This window comes from Dama dama, chromosome 33 (assembly GCF_033118175.1).
Source record: "Dama dama isolate Ldn47 chromosome 33, ASM3311817v1, whole genome shotgun sequence".
NCBI lineage: Eukaryota > Metazoa > Chordata > Mammalia > Artiodactyla > Cervidae > Dama > Dama dama.
In genome coordinates this window covers 71,796,127-71,812,901 of record NC_083713.1, presented here as the reverse complement: position 1 = coordinate 71,812,901, position 16,775 = coordinate 71,796,127, and the positions used below count along the sequence as shown (strand labels likewise).

The window sequence follows — 16,775 nt, the reverse complement described above, 5'->3', positions numbered from 1 at the left end:
TGATCCTCCCATGAGCAGCATCTAATTACCAACACAGGATTCTCAGACTTCTTCCAGCTTGATGGGGGTGAAATAGTATGTCACTTTATTTTCATTTCTTTGAGGTTGATCCCACTCATTTTACCCATTGGGTTTCCTCTTCTATGAATTGCTTGGGTGTATTCTTTGCCCATTTTTCTACTGGATTGTTCTATTCTCTTATTAACTTGGAAATTTTAGATACTAATGTTTTCAATTACATCTATTGATATAAATTCAAGATAAGGGTCATTATACAGAGCAATCACTTCAGCCAACAGTGAGATGAATACTTCATAGCTTTTTTATTTTTTAAACCAATTCATAAATTCTATCCTAAATCAGGCTCTACTAGAAGTATCAGTCCATCCATCTTAACTGTATGAGATGCTTTCTAATTCTGAAATACAGAGTACCTAAAAGTCATGATGTTTTTCGGGGTAATTCAACCTAACCACCCTCAGGCCCCACTGAGCATCAGGTATTTTACAGCACTGGGCAGATAAAACTAACATTACAAATTACATGTCTCTCAAGATGATAAATGACACTGCCCAAACCTGGTCCCTGAAGATGAGGTCAGTGACTTACAAAGTACCTGGGCTGTGTGGGCCTCCAGTCCGTATCCCCAGGGGTCTGCTCAGAGTTACCCCAGCAGCTGCTCAGGGATCCTCTGCTAAAAGTTGAATGTTTACATTTTCCTGAACTAAAACAAACAAACAGAGACTGGCAGTGCTTTTTATATTTACCCAATCTGTAGCTAACTTCAGAGCTCTGATAATTCCCATAGAAAAGGTGTCAGAGTATTTGTTTAATGATGATTACATGAAGCCAAGTTCCTGATGCATTAATCAGTCGGAAAAACAAACAATTCCTTAAGGGCACAAAATTCCAAGTGGCTTGATTCAGGAGACACAGCAGTGGCAGGAATAAGGCAGTGGAAAAACTGAACTTGGCTTTCATCGTTGCTGTTCATACTATGAATGTCAAATTATGTGACTGGTTTCCTTCATCATAAGCCAACGGCGATCTGCATTAATTTGGGTTAAGAGAAATTCTGGCAAATAGGAAGCTGAGTTTATTTAGAAGTTTTCCATATGTGAAGAAACAGAATCCCATTAGATTCTGGGGACTTTAAAAATTCTCAACTAAATTCCATTGCTAAAATACAATAAAAAGTGACCGGCAGTGAAGAAACATGAATAAATATACATATCCTATGCCTATGAATCCTCAGACACAAATAGGAGCCTGAATTAGAGTTCTTCTATGATTTATAGAAAGTAGCCAATTAAAATATTAAAGCAGAACTTTCCTGGTGGGACAGTGGTTGGGAGCTCTCCTGCCACCGCAGGGGGTCATAGGTTTGATCCCTGGTCCAGGAGGATTCCATACGCCACGGGGCAGCTGGGTCTGTATGTTGTGGGTGCTGAGGCCCGTGTGTCCAAGAGCTTGTATATCACAAAAGAGACTGCCCTCCCCATCCCCACCACCCATCCCTGCTCTCTGCAATTAGCAGGGGGCCTGCATGCAGTGGCGAGGGCCCAGCGCAGCCAAAATAAAGATAAATAAATAATATTTAAAAAAATTAAAGCAGATAGAAATTAATACTCTTCAAGTAATGACAACTTTTATCCCTGCTACTTTATTATTTACACATTTAATCAAATACACTAAGGCTATGTATAAAAATATATTAAGCACTTGAAAAGACTTGTGACTTATTTTTGATAAAATCCAACTCAAACTTTTTAAATACCAGTCTTATGATCATGTACAAACTCTGTGCCTGTTAGAAGAAAAGAGTACCCATTTGCCTCACAGAAAGTAAATATTATAAAATAATATAAACTCAAATTTCTTTCTTGTCCCTTTTCTAAATAAATGCTAGAAGAGGGCCAGACACTGCATTAATTTCCAGTAAATTATATAACATTTGTTTCTACTTTACTCTGATGTTATTTTCATCATTTACCCTAAAATCTACCACTGTTAGCCAGGAGTAATCAACAATTTCCTGAGAGAATGTACAATCTTGTGAACTTATTGGGGATGACATAAAAGCAAATTTCTTCTCTAATTAAAACCCTCCATGTTTAGAGAGTGGACTGAGTGAGCCATCTTGACATAAATAGTACTGGATCCCTTTTTGGAGAATGAAGGTTGACTGATAATGTCACCAACAGGGACTGTATGGGGCTTTCCTGGAACAGACTCCCCGCCCTGACCCCCATGTCCTCTACCCGCCTCTTCACTGCAGAAAAACTGTGGTCTCCTAGACCTCCCCTGAGTTCCAAAGAGTCAATTTAATCAGAGAATGAGAAAATCGAGAAAGAAAGGAAAACCATCAGACAAGACAAAATTCTAATACTTTAGCCATTAGACAAAGTCAAGGACCTTCAGTCCCTCCTCAAGGGCCATAGATAATATTCTGGGCCACATCCTTTGAGCTGTCTTGTAGCTACTGAGATTCCCACCAGGTGGGAGAAGTTGCCAGTATGCTACCCACAAGCATGTAGACTCCAGACTGGTTGGGACCAAAAGGTTGACGATGCTGACTACTGATAACCTCACCACAGTCCAATCAGAAGAATGTCCGTGAGCTGACCACACACCCCACTACCCTCTTTTCTCACTCTGCCTTTAAAAACCTTTCCCTGAAACCTTTCAAGGAGTACAGGCCCTTTAAGCACTAGGTGTCTAGACTCCTTCCTGGGTGCCTGCAGTTAACACTGCACTTTCCTTCACCACGACCTGCTGTCATTAGGATGGCTTTGCTGCAAACGGGCAAGCGGACCCAAGCATGATTCAGTAACAGTAAAAAGCAAGACAGACGCTAACTTATTACAAGATGCTGGATTCAGAGGGCACAATAAATTAATCATCAGCTATTACATGTCACTTGTAACCATCAAGATAAAGGGAAGCCTCTTCACAGAGACATATGTAAAATTTAAACCATAATGTAGACTATGTAAACATGTCAATTTAGCAGGACTTTTCCCTTGTCAATTACTCACTGATACAGGAATCACTGAGAGATCCAAAGCTGTGGACAGCAATGATGTATTTGCATGAGACCCACTCCTTTTCAAATGTACAGAAGATTCATGAGAAAATTGAATCTGAGTGAGCTCATCTATACTGGGACTTCCCTGGCGGTCCAGGGGTTAAGAATCTGCCTTCAATGCAGTAGACATGGGTTTGATTCTTGGCTGGGGAACTAAGATCCCACATGCTGGGGGCAGCTAAGCCCATGTGCTGCATCTGAGCCTGTGGGCCTCAACTACCGGGCCCATGCACTCTGGGGTCCCCGCACCATAACTAGAGAGAAGACTCTGTGCCGCAACTGAGAGCCTGAGTGTCTCAACCAAGAGCTGGCAAAAATAAATACATAGATATGAAAACAAACCCATTTTTTCCTACTGAGAGGTGGATCCCCGGACTCCTTCCCTGGGATCTGGGCTCTCTGGCCACTCAGCTCCCGGGGAGCAGTGGAAATAATGATGCTGCACTGCTTTCCTAAGGTCATACCCAGGAGACTGGCATCCCTCGGTCCTCCTGGGTGCTCACCGTGTTGCCAGGTTGGCAGGAAGTGCAAGCAGCCTTCGGAGAGACCCATGCAGAGAGAACTGAGGCTCCCAGCCCTGCACCCGGCTCAGCCCAGGAAACAGCCAGCATGCGAGTGGACCATCCTGGGAAGTGGATCCCTTGGCTTGGCTAAGCAGCCTCAGCTGACTTTGCACAAAGGAGGACAACTTTCTCCATCAAGGAACCTTCAAAATGTAGATCCGGGAGCAAAACAAATGAACTGCTGTTACTTTAAGCCGCTGCTTCTAGGGTGGTTTGTTAGACAGCAGGAAGGAAAAACCAGATCCAGACAGCACTCTCTCCTCCTCACCTCATTTCTCCTTTAGTGAATGACAGCCTTTACCCCATTCCCGGTGGGAATCTTAGCTTGGGCATTTTAAAGTCTTCACACGTCCCAGCCATGTGCTTGTGCCTCAGCCAGCCTGGGAGGTAAGCACTATTATTCTGCCCATTTCATAGATAAATAAACCGACCAGTGTGGGGCTGTCCAAGGACATACGGTTAATAAGAGATGAGGCTGGAATGGTGAGGATCAGAAGGTGGCAGAGCAGAAGGACATGCGCTCATCTTCTCCTGAGAACTCCAAAATTACAACTTGCTGCTGAACAACCACTGACAGGAGGATGTTGGATCACACCAAAAAAAGATACTCCATGTCCAAGGGCAAAGGAGAAGCCCCAGCAAGAAAGCAGGAGGGGCAAAATTGCATTTAGAATCAAACTCCATACCTGCCAGAGATGCTTGGACGGCTCAAACAAAACCTTGTGCACACCAGGAGACCCCACAGAGACTGAGCCAGACCTGCCTGCATGTCTGAGCGTCCCCTGCGGAGGGATGGGTCAGCAGTGGCCTGGCAGGTGCTCTGGGTACAGCAGACCTGAGTGTGGCATAAGCCCTCTTAGAGGAGGTTGCTATTAACCCCACCATAGAGCCACCAGAACTTACCCAGGACTAGGGAAACAGACTCTTGGAGGGCCCAGCCAAAACCTGTGTGCACCAGGACCCAGGAGAAAGCAGCAGTGACCCCACGAGAGACTGACCCAGACTTGCCTGTGAGTGTCCAGGAGTCTCCGGCAGGGGCGTGGGTTGGCGGTGACCTGCTGCAGGCTCAGAGGCACTGAGCGTGGCAGTGCACAGGACCTTTTCAAGGACGTCGCCATTATCTTCATTACCTCCGCCATAGTTTGATCCCAGGTCAAACAACAGGGAAGGAACATAGTCCCACCCATCCACAGAAAACTGGACTAAAGATTTACTGGGCATGGCTCCGCCCATCAGAACCAAGAACCAGTTTCCCCCAGAGTCAGTCTCCCCCATCAGGAAGCTTCCATAAGCCTCTTATCCTCATCCCTCAGAGGGCAGACAGAATGAAAACCACAATCACAGAAAACTGATCACATGGACCACAGCCTTGTCTGACTCAAGGAAACTATAAGCCATGCCGGGTAGGGCCACCCAAGACAGATGGGTCACGGTGGAGAGTTCTGACAAAATGTGCTCCACTGGAGAAGGGAATGGCAAACCATTTCAGCACTCTTGCCTTGAGAACCCCATGAACAGTATGAAAAGGCAAAAAGATATAACACTGAAAGATGAACTACCCAGGTCGGTAGGTACCCAATATGCTACTGGAGAAGAGTGGAGAAACAACTCCAGGAAGAATGAAGAGGTGGAGCCAAAGCAAAAACAACGCCCAGTTGTGGATGCGACTGGTGATGGAAGTAAAAATCCAATGCTGTAAAGAACAGTAATCCATAGGAACTGTTAGGTCCATGAATCAAGGCAAATTGGAAGTGGGCAAACAGGAGATGGCAAGAGTAAACACCGAAATTTTAGGAATCAGTGAACTAACATGGACTGGAATGGATGAATTTAACTCAGATGACCATTATATCTACTACTGTGGGCAAGAATCCCTTAGAAGAAATGGAGTAGTCAACCAAAGAGTCCAAAATGCAGTACTTGGGTGCAATCTCAAAAACAACAGAATGATCTCTATTTATTTCCGAGGCAAACCATTCAATATCACAGCAATCCAAGTCTATGCCCCAACCACTAATGCTGAAGAAGTGGAAGTTGAACGGTTCTATGAAGACCTACAAGACCTTTTAGAATTAACACCCAAAAAAGATGTCCTTTTCCTTATAGGGGACTGGAATGCAAAAGTAGAAAGTCAAGAGATACCTGGAGTAATAGGCAAGTTTGGCCTTGGAATACAGAATGAAGCAGGGCAAAGGCTAATAGAGTTTTGCCAAGAGAATGCACTGGTCATAGTAAACACCCTCTTCCAACAACACAAGAGAGGACTCTACAAACGGACATCACCAGATGGTCAATACCGAAATCAAGTTGATTATATCCTTTGCAGCCCAAAGATGGAGAAGCTCTATGCTGTCAGCAAAAACAAGACTGGGAGCTGACTGGGGTTAAGATCATGAACTCCTTATTGCCAAATTCAGACTTAAATTGTAGAAAGTAGGGAAAACCACTAGACCATTCAGGTATGACCTAATTCAAATCCCTTATGATTATACAGTGGAAGTGAGAAATAGATTCAAGGGATTAGATCTGATAGACAGAGTGCCTAAAGAACTACGGGTGTAGGTTTGTACCACTGTATAGGAAGCAGTGATCAAGACCATCCCCAAGAAAAAGAAATGCAAAAATGCAAAATGGTTGTCTGAGGAGGACTTACAAATAGCTGAGAAAAGAAGAGTAGCTAAAGGCAAAAGAGAAAAGGAAAGATATACCCATTTGAATGAAGAGTTCCACAGAATAGCAAGGAGAGATAAGAAAGCCTTCCTCAGTGATCAATGCAAAGAAATATAGAGGAAAATAATAGAATGGGAAAGACTAGAGATCTCTTCAAGAAAATTAGAGATACCAAGGGAATATTTCATGCAAAGATGGGCACAATAAAGGACAGAAACGGTATGGACCTAACAGAAGCAGAAGATATTAAGAAGAGGTGGCAAGAATACACAGAAAAACTACACTAAAAAGATCTTTATGACCCAGATAACCGTGATGGTGTGATCATTCACCTAGAGCCAGACATCCTGGGATGAGAAGTCAAGTGGGCCTTAGAAAGCATCACGGTGAACAAAGCTAGTGGAGGTGACGGAATTTCAGCTGAGCTATTTCAAATCCTAAAAGATGATGCTGTGAAAGTGCTGCACTCAATATGCCAGCAAATTTGGAAAATTCAGCAGTGGCCACAGGACTGAAAAAGGTCAGTTTTCATTCCAATCCCAAAGAAAGGCAATGCCAAAGAATGTTCAAACTATTGCACAATTGCACTCATCTCACACGCTAGCAAAGTAATGCTCAAAATTCTCCAAGCCAGGCTGCAACAGTATGTGAACCGTGAACTTCCAGATGTTCAAGCTAGATTTAGAAAAGGCAGAGGAACCAGAGATCAAATTGCCAACATCTGTTGGATCATCCAAAAAGCAAAAGAGTTCCAGAAAAACATCTGCTTTATTTACTATGCCAAAGCCTTTGACTGTGTGGATCACAACAAACTGTGGAAAATTCTTAAAGAGATCAGAATACCAGACCACCTGACCTGCCTCCTGAGAAATCTGTATGCAGGTCAAGAAGCATCAGTTAGAATAGGACATGGAACAACAGGCTGGTTCCAAATTGGGAAAGGAGTATGTCAAGGCTATATATTGTCACCCTGCTTATTTAACTTACATGCAAATGTCAGGCTGGATGAAGCACAAGCTGGAATCAAGACTGCCAGAAGAAATAGTAATAACCTCAGATACGCAGATAACACCACCCGTGGCAGAAAATGAAGAACTAAAGAGCCTCTTGATGAAAGTGAAAGAGGAGAGTGAAAAAATTGGCTTAAAACTCAACATTCAGAAAACTAAGATCACAGAATCAGTCCCATCACTTCATGGCAAATGGATGGGGAAACAATAGAAACAGTGAGAGACTTTATTTTCTTAGGCTCCAAAATCATTGCAGATGGTGACTGCAGCCATGAAATTAAAAGACACTTGCTCCTTGGAAAAAAAGCTGTGACCAACCTAGACAGCATATTAAAAAGCATAGACATTAATTTGCCAACAAAGGTCCATGTACTCAACGCTATGGTTTTTCCAGTAGCTTTGTATGGATGTGAGAGTTGGACTATAAAGAAAGTTGAGCACCAAAGAACTGATGCTTTTGAACTGTGGTGTTGGAGAAAACTCTTGAGTGTCCCCTGGACTGCAAGGAGATCCAACCAGTCCATCCTAAAGGAAATCAGTTCTGAATATTCATTGGAAGGACTGAGGCTGAAGCTAAAACTCTTAAGACATTGGCCACCTGATGCGAAGAACTGACTCCTTGGGAAAAGACCCTGATGCTGGGAAAGATTGAGGGCAGGAGGAGAAGGGGATGACAGGATAAGATGGTTGGATGGCATCACTGACACAGTGGACATGAGTTTGAGCAAGCGCCTCGAGTTGGTGATGGACAGGGAGGCCTGGCGTGCTGCAGGCCATGGGGTCACGACTGACTGATGAACTGACTGAGGGGGTAATGAAAGCAGGACCCCAGGACCCAAACTCTTCACTGCCATACTGTGTCCCGCTCCTCAGTCTCTAACAACCACAAAAAACTAAGACATCACACTGTTCACACCGACAGCTTCTTCCCCATGGATTTTCTCTTCAAAACTGATCCATCTGGGCTTTATTCGCTAAGCTTTTTGAAAGGCAAGTTCTTCAATTAGTTCATCATCAAGAAAGGCTTTTTCTCAATTGTTACCAACCTCCCCTCAAGTCCTGGCATGCATGTAGAGAGAAAGGGGTGGGGGTGTCTGAGGACTGCCCAGTTAGTTTCCTTCAAGCCTGAGGTGTAAATTGCTGTATTCAGAAGATGACCAACAAAAATAGAAAGAAATCAGACAAAATGATTAGTTTCTCAATAAGCCAGATCCCCAGATGAATGTGCCACAATTTGAAAAGATATGAAGAGTGCAGAGTAAATTATGTTTCCAATTTCAAAGTATGCCCTTGCATCTCAGATAATTTATGTTCCTGTGAACTTTCATATGCTGCTTATCTCACTTTCAAAGACACAATTAACTGGGCCTGGGGCCTCAAACCAGAAGCACAGTGGACCCAGGATCTTTAATGACATAGTCAAATAAGGACAAACATAAATTTACATAAAGAAATGGTCACTTAACAGGCATCTAATTTTTTTTTTTTTTTTTGCCTTTACAGAATTACACACCATCCTTACTTTAGACTCAGCTTAGACCAATATTGGGCTTCCCAGGTGGTGCTGGTGGTAAAGAAACCACTTGCCAATGCAGGAGACATAAGAGACATGGGTTCAAACCCTGGGTGGGGAAGATCCCCTGGAGGAGGGCATGACAACCCACTCCAGTATTCTTGCCTGGAGAATCCCATGGACAGAGGAGGCTGGTGGGGTCAGGGAGGTTTGGTGCTTTTTCTCTTGCTGCTGTGACGGTCAAGTTCCTTTCTTGCCCTTAATTCAGTTTCTTCCCCAACCCCACTTAGTTCTCCCCACTGGTAAAATTTCACATCCATCCCAGTAGTTTAGGAAAAGATGGAATTCTGAAAACACTAGGGGACAACAGAAATATTATTAAATGAGGTCCCCTTGCATACTTAGTTAAGGAAGTTAAGATATTTCTCTGGGGGTGGGGCGGGGAAGGGAACTGAATTTCGAAGAAGTTAGAGGTGACCTGATGACATGTTACCTGTCATCCACAGAGGCAATATGTACCCAATTCATATTTCTAAATACCTTTTTTAGAAAATGTATATACCATAAAATTTACCCATTCCTAAGGGTACAGTTTGGGCTTCCCCTGGTGGCTCAGTGGTAAAGAATCTGCCTGCAAAGTAGAAGACCCAGGTTTGATCCCTGGGTTGGGACGTTCCCAAGGAGGGCATGGCAACCCACTCCAGGACTCTTGCCTGGAGAATTCCATGGACAGAGGAGCATGCTGGGCTACAGGCCATGGGGTCGCACAGAGTTGGACACGCCTGAGGTGATGAAGCAGCAGAAAGGGCACAGTTGAGTGGAACTGGGGACATTCACACTGTTGTACAACCATCACCAACGTCCTTCTCCAGAACTTCTATCACTTGCAAAATTGGAACTCTGCCCCCATTAAACTGTAAGCCCATCCCCTAGCCTCTGGTACCCACCCTTCTGCTCTCTGTCCCTAAACATGATGAGTCTGAGTACCTGCTCTGAGTGGAATCACACAGTACGAAAGACCTTTTAAAAACTAAAGGATAACTTCACTTAAACATGAAAATAGTAATAGAAATAATACATTGTATAGAAAATAGCATCTACAACTCACTAGAGGTACAGATAATGTGGGGTAAGGGATGAAATTCAGGGCTGCTCATCCTAGTCACGGCAGGTCCCTGGTTGCTAGCTACTCTAAATATTTTGACAAGCATTGAATAATCACATTCTAGGGAATTCTCTGGTGGTCCAGTGCTTATGACTCTGTGCTCTCATAAGACACATGGCATGACCAAAAAAAAAATCACACTCTAGACACCATGCCATCCACAATATTTACCTTTGCCTCTTCCAGGAGTATACGCTGAAACTCTTTAGGCTGTATTCTTAAACACTAGAGCTGGGAGCTAATCTATGAATAGTTTTCATAACAATATTTTAAAGTTTCTTACTGTTAGTCCATGATACGAGGTTGGTAGTTTCATTTAAGCCATATAATGTATCTATTAAATTTAATGTATTATTCCAAGAATTTATACAAAAACTAGAAAGCCCTAAACAAAAAAAGTACTCCACCTTTTACCACTGCCCCTGATACACACATTCCTAAACTGACCATCTGTTGGTGTTGCTCCAATCCTTAGTACCGTGCAAACCAAGGGTAATTTTCCAAATCAAATTTGCACAAAATCCAAGGGAGAAAAGCAGAGTATTACAGTTTTCAAGCTAAGCTCTAATAAGGTCAATACTGCTTTCCTAAATTTTGTTTTTCAGCCTTTTGATGACTTTCTCCAGGAGTCAAAAGTCTGGGATTCAACATTTTGTGAGAAAAACTTGAAAAAAAAAAAAAAGAATGAAACAAAGTAATTTAGGCCTTCTATTGAAAGCTCTCTTTGGGACTTCCCTGGTGATCCAGTGGTTAAGAATCCACCTTCCAATGTAGGGGACACGGGCTCAATCCCTGGTCCAGGAACTAAGATCACACCTTCCTCAGGGCAACTAAGCCCACGCACCATGACTACTGAAGCCTGAGCGCCTACAGCCCGTGCTCGGCAACAAGAGAAGCCACTGCAGTGAGAAGCCCGTGTCCCACAACTAGAGAGGACCCTAGGAGACTCTCAGGTAAGCTCGTCTATAGCGCTCCAGCCAACTGGTCAACCGAATCAGCGTGGTGCTAGGAGGGTCAGGTGGTGCCACGTGGAGAGGACAGCTAGCCAGTCGACTGGACTTGCTCCAGATTTCAGCCAGTTACTCAGTGTGAGACAGGCACTGCCAGGGAAACTGCACAGTGAGATGATTTAAGGTGCATCTTTCTAGGGTCACGGAAACAGGGAAGATGTACCATTTCAATACCTCTCACAAGCATGTGTTCATTTACTATGTGTGCAGGAAGAGTAGCACTGTATCTGATCCACAACACTCCCTAAGAAACGAACTGATGGCTAGGGTTACCCAGTTATAGAGCAGTTTCAACATCTGAAGGCGAAAGACAGCTGAAAGGCCTCTGCATCCCATGGCTGGATGTTGGATAGAAACTGGAATGCTACTTTTTGCTATTTACAGAAGCTGTCAAAACACAGTTCACCAGATTTTAAACCACCACAGTTGTTTATAGGTAGCTGGCAAATGTCCATGTGGGATTTTATCTCAGCGAGGAAAATTTACAACTATCAAATCCAGCCCATGAGAACGTAGTTGATGAATAGATACAAGTCTGCCTCTTGACCTTCTGAAAAGTGGATTGAGGTGCCATCCAATCCTCAGAAAGGCTGGACCTAGACCACACCTGCTTCTGCCCAGAAGCAACCTCAGAGCAAACTTAGGATATTAAATGAAAATCCTACAACTTCTGGCAACTTGGTCTAAATTGATTATATATATATATATATATATATATATATAAAGAGAACATATATTCTTCTGAATCTACTTTCTGCTAAATTTTTGTCTTCCCATCACCTTTGACCTTCCCCATAATGTGCAGTATTTTTTTTTCTGTAGCTATAGAAAGAATTGTTTTACTCTGACATTTAAACACATAAATGTCATTGGAATATAGGCTCCTCTGTCCGTGGAATTCTCCAGGCAAGAACACTGGAGTGGGTAGCCATTCCTTTCTCCAGGAAATCCTCCTGACCCAGGAATTGAACCCCAGTACCCCACACTGCGGCAGATTCTCTACCGTCTGAGCCAGGGAAGCCCTATGTATAAAACAGATAACTAATATGGACCTGCTTTGTGGCCAGGAAACTACTCAATGCTCTGTGATGGCCTACATGGGAACAGAATCTAAAAGCGGATATATGTAGACATATAACTGATTCCCTTCACTGTACAGCTGAAACTAACACAATCGTGTAAATCAGGTGTACTCCAATACACTTTTTTAAAATAAAAATAAATAAATAAACATATAAATGATACTGGAACCCTCGGACATTGCTGATAAGAATGAAAAATGGTGCAGTCATTTGGAAGACAGTGTGGCAGCTTCTCAGAATGTTAAACATAGAGTTACTGTTACAGCCGAGCAATTCTGTTCCCAGGTGTGCAGCCAACAGAAATGAAAACACTCATCTGCATAAAAACAAATGCATGTTTATAGCTGCACTATTCAAACTGGCCAAAAAGCGGGAACAGCTCAGTGTCCACCAACTGATGAGCAGATAATAAAATACGGTTTGTCCGTATAGTAGAATATTATTTGGCACGAAAAAGGAATGAAGTCCTGATATGTGCTACAAGCTGGATGCAAACTGAAAACATTATGCTAAGTGAAAGACGTCAGTCACCAAAGGCCATAAGACATGTGATCCCATTTTTATGAGATGTCCAGAATAAGCACATTTATAGCAACAGAAAGTAAATCAGAGTTTACTTAAGGCTGTGAAGTTTGAGGGAGAAACGAGGAGGTGGAGGGTTCTTTTCAGGCAATAAAAATAGCCTAGAATTGTGGTGATGGCTGATACATACTAAAAACCGCTGAATTGTATGTTGTAAATTAGTACATTTTATGATATGCAAATTCTATCTCAATAAAACTTAAAAAAATATACACACCAAGAGAGGGTGGGGAGGATACATTAGGAATTTGGGGGTAAAAGATACACGCTACTATATATAAAATAGATAATGACAAAGATCTACTGTATAGTGCAGGGAACTATACTCAATATTTTATAATAACCCATATGGGGAAAGAATATATAAATATATATATGTATAACTGAATCACTTTCCTGTACACCTAAAACTAACACAACATTGTAAATCAACTATCATCTGATAAAAAAGAAAACAATTTAAAATACACACACACACACACACACACACACACAACATGCCAAGAGAAAGAAGCTCTTAGCCCTAGAACCTACAGCTACCCCTCACTCCTCCCTGCCTGCCCCACCCTGGCCCCTCTCCCCAGCTCACGCGTAGTTCCTGACAGGTTGTTTCGGGGGCTTCCCACAACCCCTCTGCCATCAGCCCAATCCCCGAGCCTTGGAAACCCACCTTCAGCTTGGCTGCCAGCCTCCCCACCCCAAGCCTCTCACAGCAATTTCTCTGTAAGTTGTCCACCTTTGTTAAAGCGTGAGCCAAACTGTCTGGTCTCATCTGCGCATCAGCTGGGCAAAAACCTCCTTGGCGATGACTGTCAACTTTCAGGGCTGCGCAGCCATTGCCAAGCAGAGCCTGCACGGTGCTGTCTCCTTCCCAGTTTCTTTACTGAGGGTCCCCACAGGCCGGGCAGGTGACACTGCGTGGAGAGGTGGCCGGGGTCGCAGCGGGGAGAGGTGGGGACTGTGGCACCTGGCAGAGGCACGGCCCCCGGGAGGGGCAGCGTCCATGCTGTCCCTGCTGGGCTGATGGCGATCAGGTAGGAATCTGTGCCTGGTACTGCTGGAGCTTCCTTTTTTAAAAACACACACACACACAAAACACCAAAAAGTGGAAATCTAAATTTCACGTGAAATCCTCTGATTTTTCAACACTGGCAACTAACTGAAATTTTTAAAATTTATGTTAAAGAAGGATAGTTGATATACTATGTTGTGTTAATTTCCACTCTACAGCAAACTGACTCAGTTAAACAGGAAAGTGAAAGTCACTCAGTTGTGTCTGACTCTTTGTGACCCCATGGACTGTATCCTGCCAGGTTCCTCTGTCCATGGAATTCTCCAGGCAGGAATACTACAGTGGGTTGCCGTGCCCTCTTCTGTCTATGTGTATACATATATCTGAATCACTTTGCTATGCCCCAAAAGTAAACACAGCATTATAACACAACTAAACTTCAATAAAATAAAGAATTGTCTATTTGTGAGATGAGATTCATGTATCCTCAGTACTACCATTGTGCCGGGCACCCAGTAGGCATTCTATAAAGGTTTGTTGAATGAATGAATGGATGTTGAATAAAGAACCTACCCAAATAATACCTTCAACCCTTCAGTTCAGTTCAGTTCAGTCGCTCAGTCGTGTCCAACTCTTTGCGACCCCATGAACCACAGTACGCCAGGCCTCCCTGTCCATCACCAATTCCCAGAGTCTACCTAAACCCATGTCCATTGAGTTAGTGATGCCATCCAACTACCTCATCGTCTGTCATCCCCTTCTCCTCCTGCCCTCAATCTTTCCCAGCATCACGGTCTTTTCAAATGAGTCAGCTCTTTGCATCAGGTGGCCAAAGTATTGGAGTTTCAGCTTCAACATCAGTCCTTTCAAAGAACACCCAGGACTGATCTCCTTTAGGATGGACTGGTTGGATCTCCTTGCAGTCCAAGGGACTCTCACGAGTCTTCTCCAACACCACAGTTCAAAAGCATCAATTCTTCCGCGCTCAGCTTTTTTTATAGACCAACTCTCACATCCATACATAACTACTAGAAAAACCATAGCCTTGACTAAACAGACCTTTGTTGGCAAAGTAATGTCTGCTTTTTAATATGCTGTCTAGGTTGGTCATAACTTTACTTCCAAGGAGTGTCTTTTAATTTCATGGCTGCAATCACCATCTGCAGTGATTTTGGAGCCCCCAAAAATAAAGTCAGCCACTGTTCCCCATCTATCTGCCATGAAGTGAAGGGACCAGATGCCATGACAGCATAAAATTAACAGAGGATATTTCAGGAGAAAATCCTTTCAAATACTCACCCTATCCTACCCTGGGCTGCTACCAGACAATATGGATTGAATGTGGTGTGGGCAGCTTGTGTCATTAAAAGTTGGGGGAAAGCCATTAAGTCAAAAGCATCAAGTCTGGGAAAGGTGTTGTTGGCTAGAAACAAAATAGCACTCTTATGTTTTGAAATATTTATGAAATTATCAAGGTGTTACACACAGTAACTCAAGTTTTATAAACTGTTTAGCTGAAATTTTCATTCTGATGACAAATGAAGGGCATGATGTATAAAGCTCCTTGAGAGAAGCCTCCAGGGAAGTAAGCAGATTTGTGTGTTTAGAACCAAGGCTGAGCTTCCCTGGTGGTCCAGGGGTTAAGACTCTACACTTCCACTGCAGGGGGTGCCAGTTCGATTCCTGGTCCAGGAAGTTCCACATGCAGTATGGTGTGGTCAAAAAAAAAAAAAAACCAAGGCTGAAGTCTGCATCCTTTCCTTCTGTCTATGCACCAGTGCTCTCAACCTGGATAGCCTGGCTTATGGTCCAAACAAGGAGTGATGTGTGGAGCGAGAGGGAGAGAGAGAGGGAGGAAGGCAGATGAACTAGGAAATCAGTTGTTTCCACCACTTTGGTTTTGGTTGAAAATTGCCATTCACCCATTTAAAAGAAATAGCTATGTTTGGCGTCAAAATGCATAGAGTGAGTGGGGGGTGAGCAGTCTTGCCAGGAGGGGGTTCACAAACTCTGTTAGCCCCTTAGGGTCCCTACATAGACCAATTAGTGATGAGGAGGGGCCAGTGAAGACAAAGTAGATGAGGGGAGGGAAGAAGTGCTGGGAAAAAGTTCTGGCTGAGCATTGTGGGGGAAAATGGAGACGAGAAGAGCCAGGGGCCAAGAATATACATCACCCAAATGTAAAGGTCTAATAACACCCACCATGGGCAATGACGCAGGAGAAAAGGGAGTGTGTCTAAGGGGCACACCCATATCGGAGAACAATTTGGCATTAAAAGGTGACACTGAAGCAATGTGGACTGGCAATTACGCATCTAGGTGCACAGTGTAGAAAACTCTGGAACACACCCCAGACCATGCACAAGGATATACAACAGCAGAGCTGGTCACAGCAAAAAAAAAAAAAAAAAAAAGACAAAAAAGTAGTGGCAATAATCCACAGGTCTGTTAGCAGTGAGAAGATTTTTAACATTGCCATAAACACACAGAGCAGTGAACTACGCCGGCTCTGGGTTAACGTGACTGGACCACGAGAACATAATGTTGGATCAAAAAAGCAAGTTACAAGAGAACTGATGCAGAGTATGACTTCATTTATATAAAGATCAGGGACATCCCCAGTGGTCCAGTGGCTAAGAGTCCGTGCTTTCATGGCAGGGGACCTGGGTTCGATCCCTGGTCAGGGAACTAGATCCCACATGCTGAAAGGAAGATCAAAGATCCTGTACAACACAATAAAGACCTGGCAGAGCCAAAAAGAAAAAAGATCAAACACTGGCAGAGCCATACCACTTGTTATGTAGGGGTGCCCGTGGATGTGTCGAAACTACTAAAATAAATCAGAAAAATGATTGCCACAAAATTCAGACCAGTGGTTATAAAGTTACTGGTAGTGCTTTATGTCTTAATGTCTTAAAATCAATTTTCAATATATTATCATTCTTCAAACTGTGCATATTATTATATATTCTTTTGTATGTGTTATTTATTGATACTTCTTAAAGAGTTGTTTTCAAAAAATAAGTAAAGCGAGATGGTGAGTCAGAAGCCCATGGGAAGCCTCTGGGCAGGGGGCAGGG

At 43.3% G+C, this 16,775-nt stretch overlaps 1 protein-coding gene across 4 annotated transcripts in view; it reads right to left on the bottom strand.

Moving 5' to 3' along the window:
• The window catches only part of CFAP221 (cilia and flagella associated protein 221), a 121,875-nt gene that overhangs the window by 81,788 nt on the left and 23,312 nt on the right, over nucleotides 1–16,775 (bottom strand). The window lies entirely within an intron of this gene.